The sequence below is a fragment of the Kogia breviceps genome, chromosome 7 (genome assembly GCF_026419965.1).
Source record: "Kogia breviceps isolate mKogBre1 chromosome 7, mKogBre1 haplotype 1, whole genome shotgun sequence".
Lineage (NCBI taxonomy): Eukaryota > Metazoa > Chordata > Mammalia > Artiodactyla > Physeteridae > Kogia > Kogia breviceps.
Genome location: NC_081316.1, coordinates 1,093,006 through 1,105,192, shown reverse-complemented (window position 1 = coordinate 1,105,192; position 12,187 = coordinate 1,093,006).

Below are 12,187 nucleotides of genomic sequence, written 5' to 3'. Positions count from 1 at the left end.
AGCGAGGAATGACGGGAATAACTGAATAGAGCTTTTTCTTTCCCTATTTCTAATTCCTCGTCCTCAATGTATAAAATGTAATACCATGTATATTTATCAACAGCAATGCAGTGCTGCTGAGCAAATGTCATTCAGTGAGATTACCATATATATATGGCTGTACATCAAAATGTTTTTATGTGGTTTGCGATTATCCAACATTATGGAAATGTGAATAACGAGTTAAGGCAAATAAGAGACCTTTAGTCAAGTGGTGGAAAGGGAGAATTTTCCTCCATAGCAAAATGTGTTGAAAGAGCTCAGGTGAGAAGAAAAGGCTTCTTTTAGCTGCCACGCCAGAGCTGACAGAGACCTTGGCGATCCAAGTTGGCAGACACGTATCACAGCCAAGCACCACAGACGCCACTGTCTCTTATGCTGACATGAGCAGACTTGCAGGGCTGCTTCATGGTATCGAGTCAGGGACATAAAGGTAGACTCCTGAGACCAGAGAGAGATCGGTATTTTCCCTCTTTCAGTTAATTAGATTTTTCTTTGCCTTCATTTACTATTTCAGTGTCTAATGCCTTTGAGAGGGATGAAAGAAACTAGTGTATGTAAAACCTATGTTTCGGGCAATAGGCTCAGTACTTTAGACATATTAATTCATTTAACCATGTATCTACTCTCCTATATACTTAAATCCACATTTTATATGTACTTAAATCCACAGTTTGCAGGTGAAGAAACTTCAGATCAGAAAGCTGAGGTCATTTGAGTTAGGTTACCCAAAATTTGAACCTGAGCTGTCTCTCTTCAATTTGTTTTTTCTACTGCATCACTCCACCTCATGATGAAAAATTACATTTTTCCCAGTTATTTGTTGTTCTTTGTTTTATCTGCCTGAATCTCCTCGATTATCTATTTCCCACTACCTCATAGAAGCTGAGATAATTTTCTCACCATGTTTTGGAAATTTGACCAGCTTTGATAAGAAATGTAAACTAAGTAATTTTCTATAATTTGGCTGTATTTCACATTCAATATTTTCCAAGTAGTTTCCTCTTTTTGCTTTTAAGGTAAATAGAGGTAATGATATTTAGAGATAAGTTGACCTATCTGCTCACCTAAAACTTTATTCTTCATGTTCTAGAAGGGCAGCAGAGCATCAGGGCAGGGGTCATTCTTGTGATTATCTGAGGAATACCGTCGCTAGAGATTCTACTTACCCTTGCAGAAGTTAACATCAACAACAGCTTTTAGTATACTTGGCATCTCCTTCTACTCAAAGATCTTCTTCCTTTATTTGCAATAAAGATTGCAAATATACTGTTCTAATAAAAGTAGCCTTTACCTACTGAGTACTTACTATGTGCTAGGCATTATTTTAAATGCCCTTCATGGATGTAATCAGTTAAGCTTCAAAACAACACTGAATGTTGGTTTTAAGATTACCTGCATTTCAGGAAGTCAAGGTTATATAGCTAGCAAGGTTACATAGCTTGCTCAAGGTCTCACATTTTTTTTTTTTTTTTTTTTTGCGGTATGCGGGCCTCTCACTGTTGTGGCCTCTCCCGTTGCGGAGCACAGGCTCCGGACGCACAGGCTCCGGACGCACAGGCTCAGCGGCCATGGCTTCACGGGCCCAGCCGCTCCGCGGCATGTGGGATCTTCCCGGACCAGGGCACGAACCCGTGTCTCCTGCATTGGCAGGCGGATTCTCAACCACTGCGCCACCAGGGAAGCCCCCAAGGTCTCACATTTTAGTAAGTAACAGGGCTAGGATTTGAATCCAGTCATTCTGGCTGCAAGCCCTGGATGCTTAGCCATTACATCATCTAGCAGGCATTGCATAGCAGCTCCTTTATCTGAATAATCTATTAGGCGATTAATTCATTCAGTGATGTAAGAACAATTCCTAGTTGTATTTCTTCTGTATTGTACACATAAAAATTGAACCTCAGATTCTTTGTCTAAATTCAGTTATTGAGTAGTAGAATGATGATTGAGACTAGACTCTGCTTTACCTTTGATGTTTTGTTCTCTCCTGATCATGCTAACACCCTAGCAGTGTGTGTTATGCATTATATTTAAACCTCTCTTCTAGAGGATGAGCAATATGTTCTCACAGGAAAATGTTCATTACTATTACATGGCAGTAAATATTTTGAATCAACCTACAATTCCAGAGTGCAAAACAGCTTGTTTTAAAGAAATATCTTCTAACTTAAACACACACACACACACACACACACACACACACACCCCAAAACAAAAACAAAAACTAGATAGCGTTTTGTAATTATTTATCTTTTAAAAAGCAAAGAAGGGCCTCTCTGGTGTCTCAGTGGTTAAGAATCCACCTGCCAGTGCAGGGGATGTGGGTTCAATCCCTGGTCCAGGAAGATCCCACATGCTGCGGAGCAGCTAAGCCCGTGTGCCACAACTACTGAGCCTGTGCTCTAGAGCCCATGAGCCACAACTACTGAGCCCGCGTGCTGCAACTACTAAAGCCCACGTGCCTAGAGCCCACGCTCCACGAGAGAAACCACTGCAATGAGAAGCCCGCGCACCGCAATGAAGAGTAGCCCCCTCTCGCTGCAACTAGAGAAAGCCTGCGCACAGAAATGAAGACACAATACAGCCAAAAATAAATAATTTTTTTTTAATGTAAAGGACTTTTAAGTTACCAAAATATATAGTTAAATCTTCAAGTTTTAATATTCCTTACAGGAAAAGTAAGCAAAGCAAAATTTGCTGGGGGCAACGTGGAGACCAGGAACTTTTCATTCTAAATTTCTAGACTATATTCATATACTTGTTAAGTCAGTTTATTTGTATTTTTAGAATTCTTCTTTAATTAGAAACCTCATAAAATATTCTTTATTGTATAATAACATCCTTATTAGACCATTTCTACATACAGTGAGCTTTGCCCACTCTCAGTTCCCCCAGATGACCTTGAATTATTCATTTTAGCACATCATTATGTGGTATAAGGATATTTTCTGTATAGTAAGGTGGTGATGAAAATGGAATATGGTGTCAAAAGACTTATGTTTCTATCATATATAAAAATTCGATCTTAAGCAGGTTCTATGTGCTCAATCTCAGTTTCTTTGCCATTAAAATGTGGATATTAATGCCTATATTTCATGGCTGTTTTAGGATTAAATGACGCGTTTCACAGGTATTAGTTTCTTCCTCTTCTTCCTACCTCAGTATCTTAGTCAAGGTTATTTTGTGTCAAAGTATAGAAACTCATTTAAACTAGTTTAGGTATAAAATGAAAGTTGTTGAAAAGACATTCTGCAAACTCAGACAATCCAAGTAAAAGCTAATCAACTAGGTCTCAAGACAGATGGGAAGAGCAAACAGTAAGCTGTCAGGAACCTAAACAGTTACTTTAAAATGGTCTCTCTCTACTGACAAATGGCTTCTCAACCTGCTTCTTTCTGTCTGTCTACATCATTTTTTTAATGCAAATGTAGTTGATTTACAATGTTATGTTAGTTTCAGGCGTGCAACAAAGTGATTCAATTATATTTTTCAGATTATTTTCCATTATAGGTTATTACAAGATACTGAATATTGTTCCCTGCATTATACAGTAAATCCTTTTTGCTTATCTATTTCATATGTAGTAGTGTGTATCTGTTAATCCATATTCCTAATTTATTCCCCCCTCCCTTTCCCCTTTGGTAACCATAATTTTATTTTCTATGTGTGTAAGTCTATTTCTGTTTTGTATATAGATTCATTTGTATTATTTTTTACAGTCCACATATAAGGGATATATAATATTTGTCTGTCTGAGTTATTTCACTTAGTATAATATTCTCTAGGTCCATCCATGTTGCTGCAAATGACAATATTTCACTCTTTTTTATGGCAGAGTAATATTTCATCATGTATATGTACCACATCTTCTTTATCCAGTCATCTGTCAATGGACACTTAGGTTGTTCTATGTCTTGGCTATTGTAAATAGTGATGCTATGAACACTGGAGTACATGTATCATTTTGAATTAGAGTTTTCATCTTTTCCAGATTTATGCCCAGGAGTGGGATTGCTGGATCATATGATAACTCTATTTTTAGATTTTTAAGGAACTGCCATACTGTTTTCCATAGTGGTTGCACCAATTTACATTCCCACCAACAATGTAGGAGGGTTCCTTTTTCTCCACAACTTCTCCAGCATATATTATTTGTACTTTTTGATGACAGCCATTTTGACCATTGTGAGGTAATACCTCATTGTAGTTTTAATATGTATTTCTCTAACAATTAGCAGTGTTAAGTATCTTTTCTTGTGCCTATTGGCCATCTGTATATTTTCTATGGAGAAATGTCTATTTAGATCTTCTTGGTTTTTTTTTTGTTTTGTTTTGTTTTGTTTTTTTGTGGTATGCGGGCCTCACTGTTGTGGCCTCTCCCGTTGTGGAGCACAGGCTCCGGATGCTCAGGATCAGCGGCCATGGCTCACGGGCCCAGCCGCTCCGCGGCATGTGGGATCTTCCCAGACCGGGGCACGAACCCGTGTCCCCTGCATCGGCAGGCGGGTTCTCAACCACTGCGCCACCAGGGAAGCCCTCTTCTTGTTTTTTTAAATATTTTGGCTGCATTTGGGTCTTAGTTGTGGCATGCTGGATCTTTCATTGCGGCACATGGGCTTTTTGTTGTGGTGCATAGGCTTCTCTCTAGTTGTGGCATGCAGGCTCTCTAGTTGTGACCCATGGTCTCCAGAGTGCATGGGCTCTGTAGTTGTGACACAAAGGCTCTCTAGTTGTGGCGTGTGGGCTCAGTAGTTGTGGTGCCCAGGCTTAGTTGCCCCATGATATGTGGGATCTTAGTTCCCTGACCAGGGATTGAACCGGCATCCTCTGCATTGCGAGATGGATTCTTAACCACTGGACCACCAGGGAAGTCCTCTTCTGCCCATTTTTGATTGGGTTTTTTGTTTTCTGATATTGAGTTGTATGAGCTGTTTGTATATTTTGAAAATTAATCCATTGTCAGTCACATTGTTGGCAAATATTTTCTCCAGTCTTTAGGTTATCTTTCAATTTTGTTGACAGTCTCCTTTGCTGTGCTAAATCTTTTAAATTTGAGTAGGTACCATTTGTTTATTTTTGCTTTTATTTATTTTGCCTTTTGGAGACTAAGAAAATATTGCTACAGTTTATGTCAGGGATAGTTTTGCCTATGTTCTTTCTAGGAGTTTTATGGTATCAGTTCTTATATTTAAGTCTTTGAACCATTTTGAGTTTATTTTTGTGTATGGTGTGAGGAAATATTCTAACTTCATCGATTTGTATGTGGCTCTCCAGCTTTCCCAGCACTGCTTGCTGAAGAGACTGTCTTTTCTCCATTCTGTGTTCTTGCATCCTTTGTCAAAGATTAATTGACCATAGGTGTGTGGATTTCTTTCTGGGCTCTCTATTCTGTTCCATTGATTCATATGTCTGTTTTTATACCAATACCACACTGTTTTGATGACTCTAGCTTTGTAGTATTGTCTGAATCTGGGAGGATTATGCTTCCTGCTTTGTTCTTTTTCTTCAGAATTACTTTGGCAATTCTGGGCTTTTATGGTTCCATATGAATTTTAGGATTATTTGTTCTGGTTCTGTGAAAAATGTCATTAGTAATTTGACAGGGATCCCATTAAATCTGTAGATTGCTTTGGGTAGTATGGCCATTTTAACAATAGTAAGTCTTTTAATTGAAGAGTATGACATATCTTTGTATTTCTTTGAATCTTCTTTAATTTCCTTTGTCAATGTTTTATACTTCTCAATATATAGGTCTTTCACCTCCTTGGTTATTTTTTTAATGTGATTTTAAATGGGATTTTTTTTTTTTTAACTTTCTGACATTTCATTGTTGGTATAAAGAAATGCAACAGATTTCTGTATGTTAATCTTGTATCCTACTGCCTTGCTGAATTCATTTATTAGCTTGTATAGTTTTTGTGTGGAGTTTTTAGGGTTTTCTATATAGTGTATCATGTCATCTGCATGTAATGACAATGTTACATGTTCCCTTCCAATTTGGATACCTTTTATTTTTTTCTTCTTGTCTGATTTCTGTCACTAGGACTTCCAATACTATGTTGAATAGAAGTGGTGAGAGTGGGCATCCTTGTCTTGTTCCAGAACTTGGCAGGAAGGCTTTAACCTTTTTACCATTGAGTATTATGTTGGCTGTGGGTTTTTCATAAATGGCTTTTATTATGTTGAGATATGTTCCCTCTATACCCACTTTGGTGAGAGTTTTTACTTGAATGGATGTTGAATTTTATCAAATGCTTTTTCTGCATCTGTTGAGATGATCATGTGGGTTTTGATCTTTTCTTTCATTAATGTGATGCATCCCATTGATTTTGCATATGTTGAACCATCCTTGAGACCTAGGAATGAATCCAACTTGATCATGGTGTGTGATCCTTTTTATGTATTGTTAGATTCGGTTGGTTAAATTTTTGTTGAGGATTTTTCATTTATATTCCCTAAAGATATTGGCCTGTAATTTTCTTTTTTGTAGTACCTTTGTCTAGTTTTGGTATCAAGGTGATGGTGGCTTCTTGTAAAGATTCTGGGAGTGTGCCTGCCTCTTCAATCTTATGGAACAGTTTGGGAAAGATAGGTATAAGTTCTTTGTATGTTTGGTAGAATTCCCCAGTGAAGACTTCCAGTCCTGGACTTTTGTTTGCAGGGTGTTTTTTGTTTGTTTGTTTTGTTTTTTAAATTACAGATTCTATTTCACTTCTAGTGGTTGGTGTGTTCAAATTATCTGCTTCTTCTTGACTCAATTTTGGCAGGTTGTATGTTTCTGGAAACTTGTCCATTTCCTCTACGTTGCCCAGTTGGTTGGCATGTAACTGTTCATAGTATTTTCTTATGATTTTTTGTATTTCTGCAGTATCAGTTGTTATGTCTCCTCTTTCATTTCATATTTTGTTTATTTGGGCCTCTCTCTTTTGTTGGTGAAATGCTTAGAGGTTTGTCAATTTTGTTTATCCTTTCAAAAAACTACCTCTTGGTTTTATTGATCTTTTATGTTGTTATCTTGATCTGTATTTTATTAATTTCCTCTCTGATCTTTATTATTTCCTTCCTTCTGCTGACTAGGTTTTATTTGTTCTTTTTCTAATTCTTTTAGGTGGTAGGTTAGGTTGTTTATTTGAGATTTTTCTTATTCTTTGAGGAAAGCCTGTATCGCTGTGAACTTCCCTCTTAGAACTGCTTTTGCTGCATCCCATAAATAATTTTTAAGGTTGTGCTTTTCATTGTCATTAGTCTTGAGGTATTTTCTGTATTTCTCTTTGATTTCATCATTGACCCATTGTTTTTTTCAGTAGCATGTTGTTTAGTCTCTGTGTAATCATTTTTTCCCCCATTTTTCTTTCTGTGATTGATTTCTAGTTTCATGATAGGGTGGTCAGAAAGGATGCTTGAAATAATTCTGTCCTTTTAAATTTGTTGAGGCTTTTTTTGTGTCCTAGTATGTGGCCTGTCCTAAAGAATGTTCCATGCATGCTTGAAAAGACTGTGCATTCTGGGGGGTTTTTTGGATGTTTTGTCCTGTAGATATCAATTAAGTTCAAGTATTCCATTGTGTCATTTAGGATCTCTTGCCTTATTAATTTTCTTTCTGGAAGATCTGTCCACTGACATTAGTGGGGTGTTAAAGTCTCCTACGGTTAATATATTACTGTCAATTTTTTCCTTTATGTATGTTAGTATATTTTTATATATTTAGGTGCTCCTATATTGGGCGCATATATGTTAATGAGTATAATGTCCTCTTCTTGTATTGATCCCTTTATTATATGGTTTCCTTCTTTATCTTTCTTTATGAACTTTGTTTTAATACCTCTTTTGTCTGATATGAGTATTGCTACCCCTGCTTTCTTGTCATTTCCATTTGCATGAAATATCTTTTTCCATTCCCTCACTTTCAATCTGAGTGTGTCTTTTGCATTACAGTGAGTCTCTTGTAGGCAGCATATTATAGGTTCTTGCTTTTTTATCCAAACTGTCACTCTGTTTCTTTTGATCAGAACATTTAGTACATTCTTTTAAAGTAATTATTGATAAGTATGTATTTATTGCCATTTTAAGCCTTGTTTTCCAGTTGATTTTCTAGTTCTTCTTTGTTCCTTCTTTTTGTTTTTCCTTTTGTAGTTTGATAGTTTTCTTTTGTATTGTGCTTGAGTTCCTTTATCTTGGGTTTTTGTGAATCTATTGTGTTTTTGATTTGTGGTTACCCTGGTTTTCAAGTATGTTTACCCATAACTATACCTATTTGCTTTAGACTAATAGTTGTATAAGTTCAAACACACTCTAAACGATCTACATTTTTTACTTTCCTCCCACATTTTATGATTTTGATGTCCTATTTTACACCTTTATGTTTATCCTTTTGTTGTTAATTGTAGTTATAATTGCTTGTACAAAAAAATTGTTTTTAATCTATATACTAGCTTATTTAAGTGATCTTCAATCCTTTTGTATATTTGCCTCTCCTATTGTGTTTTCCCCTTTCCTATAGATTCTTCTTTTCTATTTAGAGAAGATCTTTCAATATTTCTTTTAGGTTAGCTTTAGTATTGCTGTATTCTTTTAGTTTTTGCTTGTCTGAGAAATTATTATTTTCTCCTATTCTAAATTATAATCTTGCTGGATAGAGTGTTCTGGGTTGTAGGTTTCTCCCTTTCAGGATTTTAAATATATCATGCCACTCCCTTCTGGCCTGCAAAGTTTCTGTAGAAAAATCAGCTCTTAGCCTTATGGGTGTTCCCTTGTAACTGACTCTTCGTTTTATCTTCTCACCTTTAGAATCCTCTCTTTATCTTTACCTTTTGTCATTTTAATTATTATATGTCTTGGAGTGAGTCTGTTTGGGTTCATCTTGTTTGAGACCCTCTGTGCTTCCCTGCCCAGCTAGACTGAATCCTTTCCCAGGATCTGTCGCTGAAATCCAAGTTTCAGTGTCTAGCCTCTACATGTACCAGCAGCCCCTCCCAGCATGTTTTGGGCTGTGAAATGCAGCAGCCTGGCAGCCATCTGCCAGGCTGGTATCTCTCCACTCTGACTGCCATCATATTCACACAAAGGAGACCCGGCCTCTTCAGCTACCTATCTGCACCGCAGGTCTCCCAACTGGCAAAGAGAGTTCCCAGGGCACAGGTGGGAACATTTCCTCTTTCTCAGCTTCCTCCCAGGGGCACTAGTCCTGTCCTGATGACTGTTTTTAATTGTTGTTGTTCTTACCCAGTTACACGGAGATCTTTCTTACAGCTTTGGTTGTATAAGAGACCTACTAACAGTTTTCAGTCGGTTTTCTGTGAGAATTGTTCCACATGTAGGTATATTTTTGATGTGTTTGTCAGAGGAGATGAGCTCCGTGTCCTTCTGCTCCACCATTTTGATCTCTTCTACCTCATTTTCCTTTTATCGGTCGGTCTGATTTGTAAGCTTTTCTGTGTATGTGGCTAGCCCAAATTTTATAATTAATATAGTCTCAAAATCCATACCTTTAATCTGACTCCAAATTCTAGGGTAGAGAATCTGATTGGCTCTAATTGTGTCAGTAGCCTGGTACTGATCCAGTTGTCCATTTTGGGGACATAGTTTTACATGAAGTATTAGAGGTACCAGGAGTCTACCCATGTGCTTATCAGTGCAAAATGATGAGCTTAAAGTAGGAACTGTGTTTTATAATATATTTTATAAATGTGTTCATCATCTTTTATTTTTATATTATCTACTTCACCTAGTATAGAACTATGTATATAATGAACGATTTTTTTCTAATCCTGCCAATCAGAATCAGAAGTCAATCAATATTTATTGAGTACCTACTAGGAAATTCACACATTGCCATTTATTCCACAGAAAATACTCATGGAGCAAATATTAATATCCTGATAATGTTGGTTATTTAAATACTGAGTCACAAAAATACTAAGTGACTTGCCCACAATCACACTACAAGTAGATACTAGAGGAGCCTCCTCTGTCTTACCCCAAAACCACATGCAGTCACCTTCTATTGTCAACCATTACCCACACTGCCGCTAACCCATCAAAGGACCTTGAGAAAAATGTGGGGTAGATTTTAAAAACCCTATAATTCTCTTCAGCTCTACATTAGTGTAGTAGCTAAGTGTATGGAACTCATATTGTGATTTTAGATTGGTGATCTAATCTCTGTGTTTCAGTTTCCTCATCTGTGAAAGGGAGATGAGGAAATGAGATAAGGAAATTGAAATGTACTTTCTACATTATTTTCTTTTTTAATTAAAGTATAGTTGATGTACAATATAGTGATTTTCAATTTTTAAAAGTTATATTCCATTTGTAGTGATTATGAAACATTGGCTATATTTCCTGTGTTGTACAGTATAGCTTTGTAGCTTATTTGATGCATAATAGTTTGTACCTCCCACTCCCCCACCTCTATATTGCCCCCTCACTGGTAACCACTAGTTTGTTCTCTATATCTGTGAGTCTGCTTCTTTTTTTGTTATATTCACTGGTTGTATTTTTTAGATTCCACATGTAAGTGATATCATACAGTATTTGTCTTTGTCTGACTTATTTCACTTAGCACAATACCCTCCAAGTCCATCCATGTTGTTGCAAATGGCAAAATTTCATTCTTTCTTATGGCTGAGTAGTGTGTATATATATATATATATATATATATATATATATATATATATATATATATACTCATTGTATATATACCACATCTTCTTTGTCCATTCATCTGTTGATAGACACGTAGGTGTCTTCCATATTTAGGCAATTGTAAATAATGCTGCTATAAATATTGGGGTGCCTGTATCTTTTTTAATTAGAGGGGTTTTTTCAGGTATATATCCAAGAGTGAAATTGCTGGGTCATATGATATTTCTATTTTTAGTTTTTTGAGAAACTGCCATACTGTTTTCCACAGTGGCTGCACCAATTTACCTTCCCACCAACAGTGTATGAGAGTTCCTTTTTCTCCACATGCTTGCCAACATTTGTTATTTGTGTTCATTTTGATGACAGACATTCTGACAGGTGTGAGGTGATATTTCATTGTGGTCTTGAATTCCATTTCCATGATGATAGTGATGTTGAGCATCTTTTCATGTGCATGTTAGCCACCTGCATGTCATCTTTGAAAAAAATGTCTATTCAAGTGTCTGCCCTTTTTTTTTTTTTTTTTTTTTTTTTTTTTTTTTTTTTTTTTTTTTTTTTTTGCGGTATGCGGGTCTCTCACTGTTGTGGCCTCTCCCGTTGCGGAGCACAGGCTCCGGACGCGCAGGCCTAGTGGCCATGGCTCACGGGCTTAGTTGCTCCACGGCATGTGGGATCTTCCTGGACCAGGGCACGAACCCGTGTCTCCTGCATCGGCAGGCGGATTCTCAACCACTGCGTCACCAGGGAAGCCCGTGCCCATTTTTAATTGAGTTGTTTCTTTGATGTTTAGTTGTGTGAGCTGTTTATATACTTTGGCTATTAACTCCTTATCATTTATGTCATTTGCAAGTATTTTCTCCTATTCAGTAAGTTGCCTTTTCTTTTAGTCAGCGGTTTCCTTTGCTGTGCCAAATATTTTAAGTTTAATTACGTCCTATTTGTTTATTTTAGCTTTTATTTCCTTTGCTTTAGGAGACAGATCCAATGAGCTATTGCAACAATTTATGTCAGAGTGTTCTGCCTATGGTTTCCTCAAGGAGTTTTATGGTTTCCAGTCTTACTTTTAGGTCTTTAATCCATTTTGAGTTTATTTTTGCATATGGTGTTGGAAACTGTTTTCCTTTCATTCTTTTACATGTAGCTGTCCAGTTTTCCCATCACCACTTACTGAAGAGACTGTGTTTTCTCCATTGTATAGTCTTGCCTCTTTTGCTGTAGATTGATTGACCATAATAAGTGTGTGGGTTTATTTCTGGGCTCCCTATTCTGCTCAGTTTATCTATGTGTCTGCTTTGGCCCCAGTGTCATACTGTTTTTATTATTGTAACTCTTTAGTATACTCTGAAGTCAGGGAGTCTGATTCCTTCATCTCTGTTCGTCTTTCTTAAGATTGTATTGGCTATTTGTGGTCATTTGCATTTCAATACAAATTTTCAAAAGTATTTCTTCCAGTTCTGTGAAAAATGCTGTTGGTATTTTGATAGGGATTGCATTGAATTTGTAG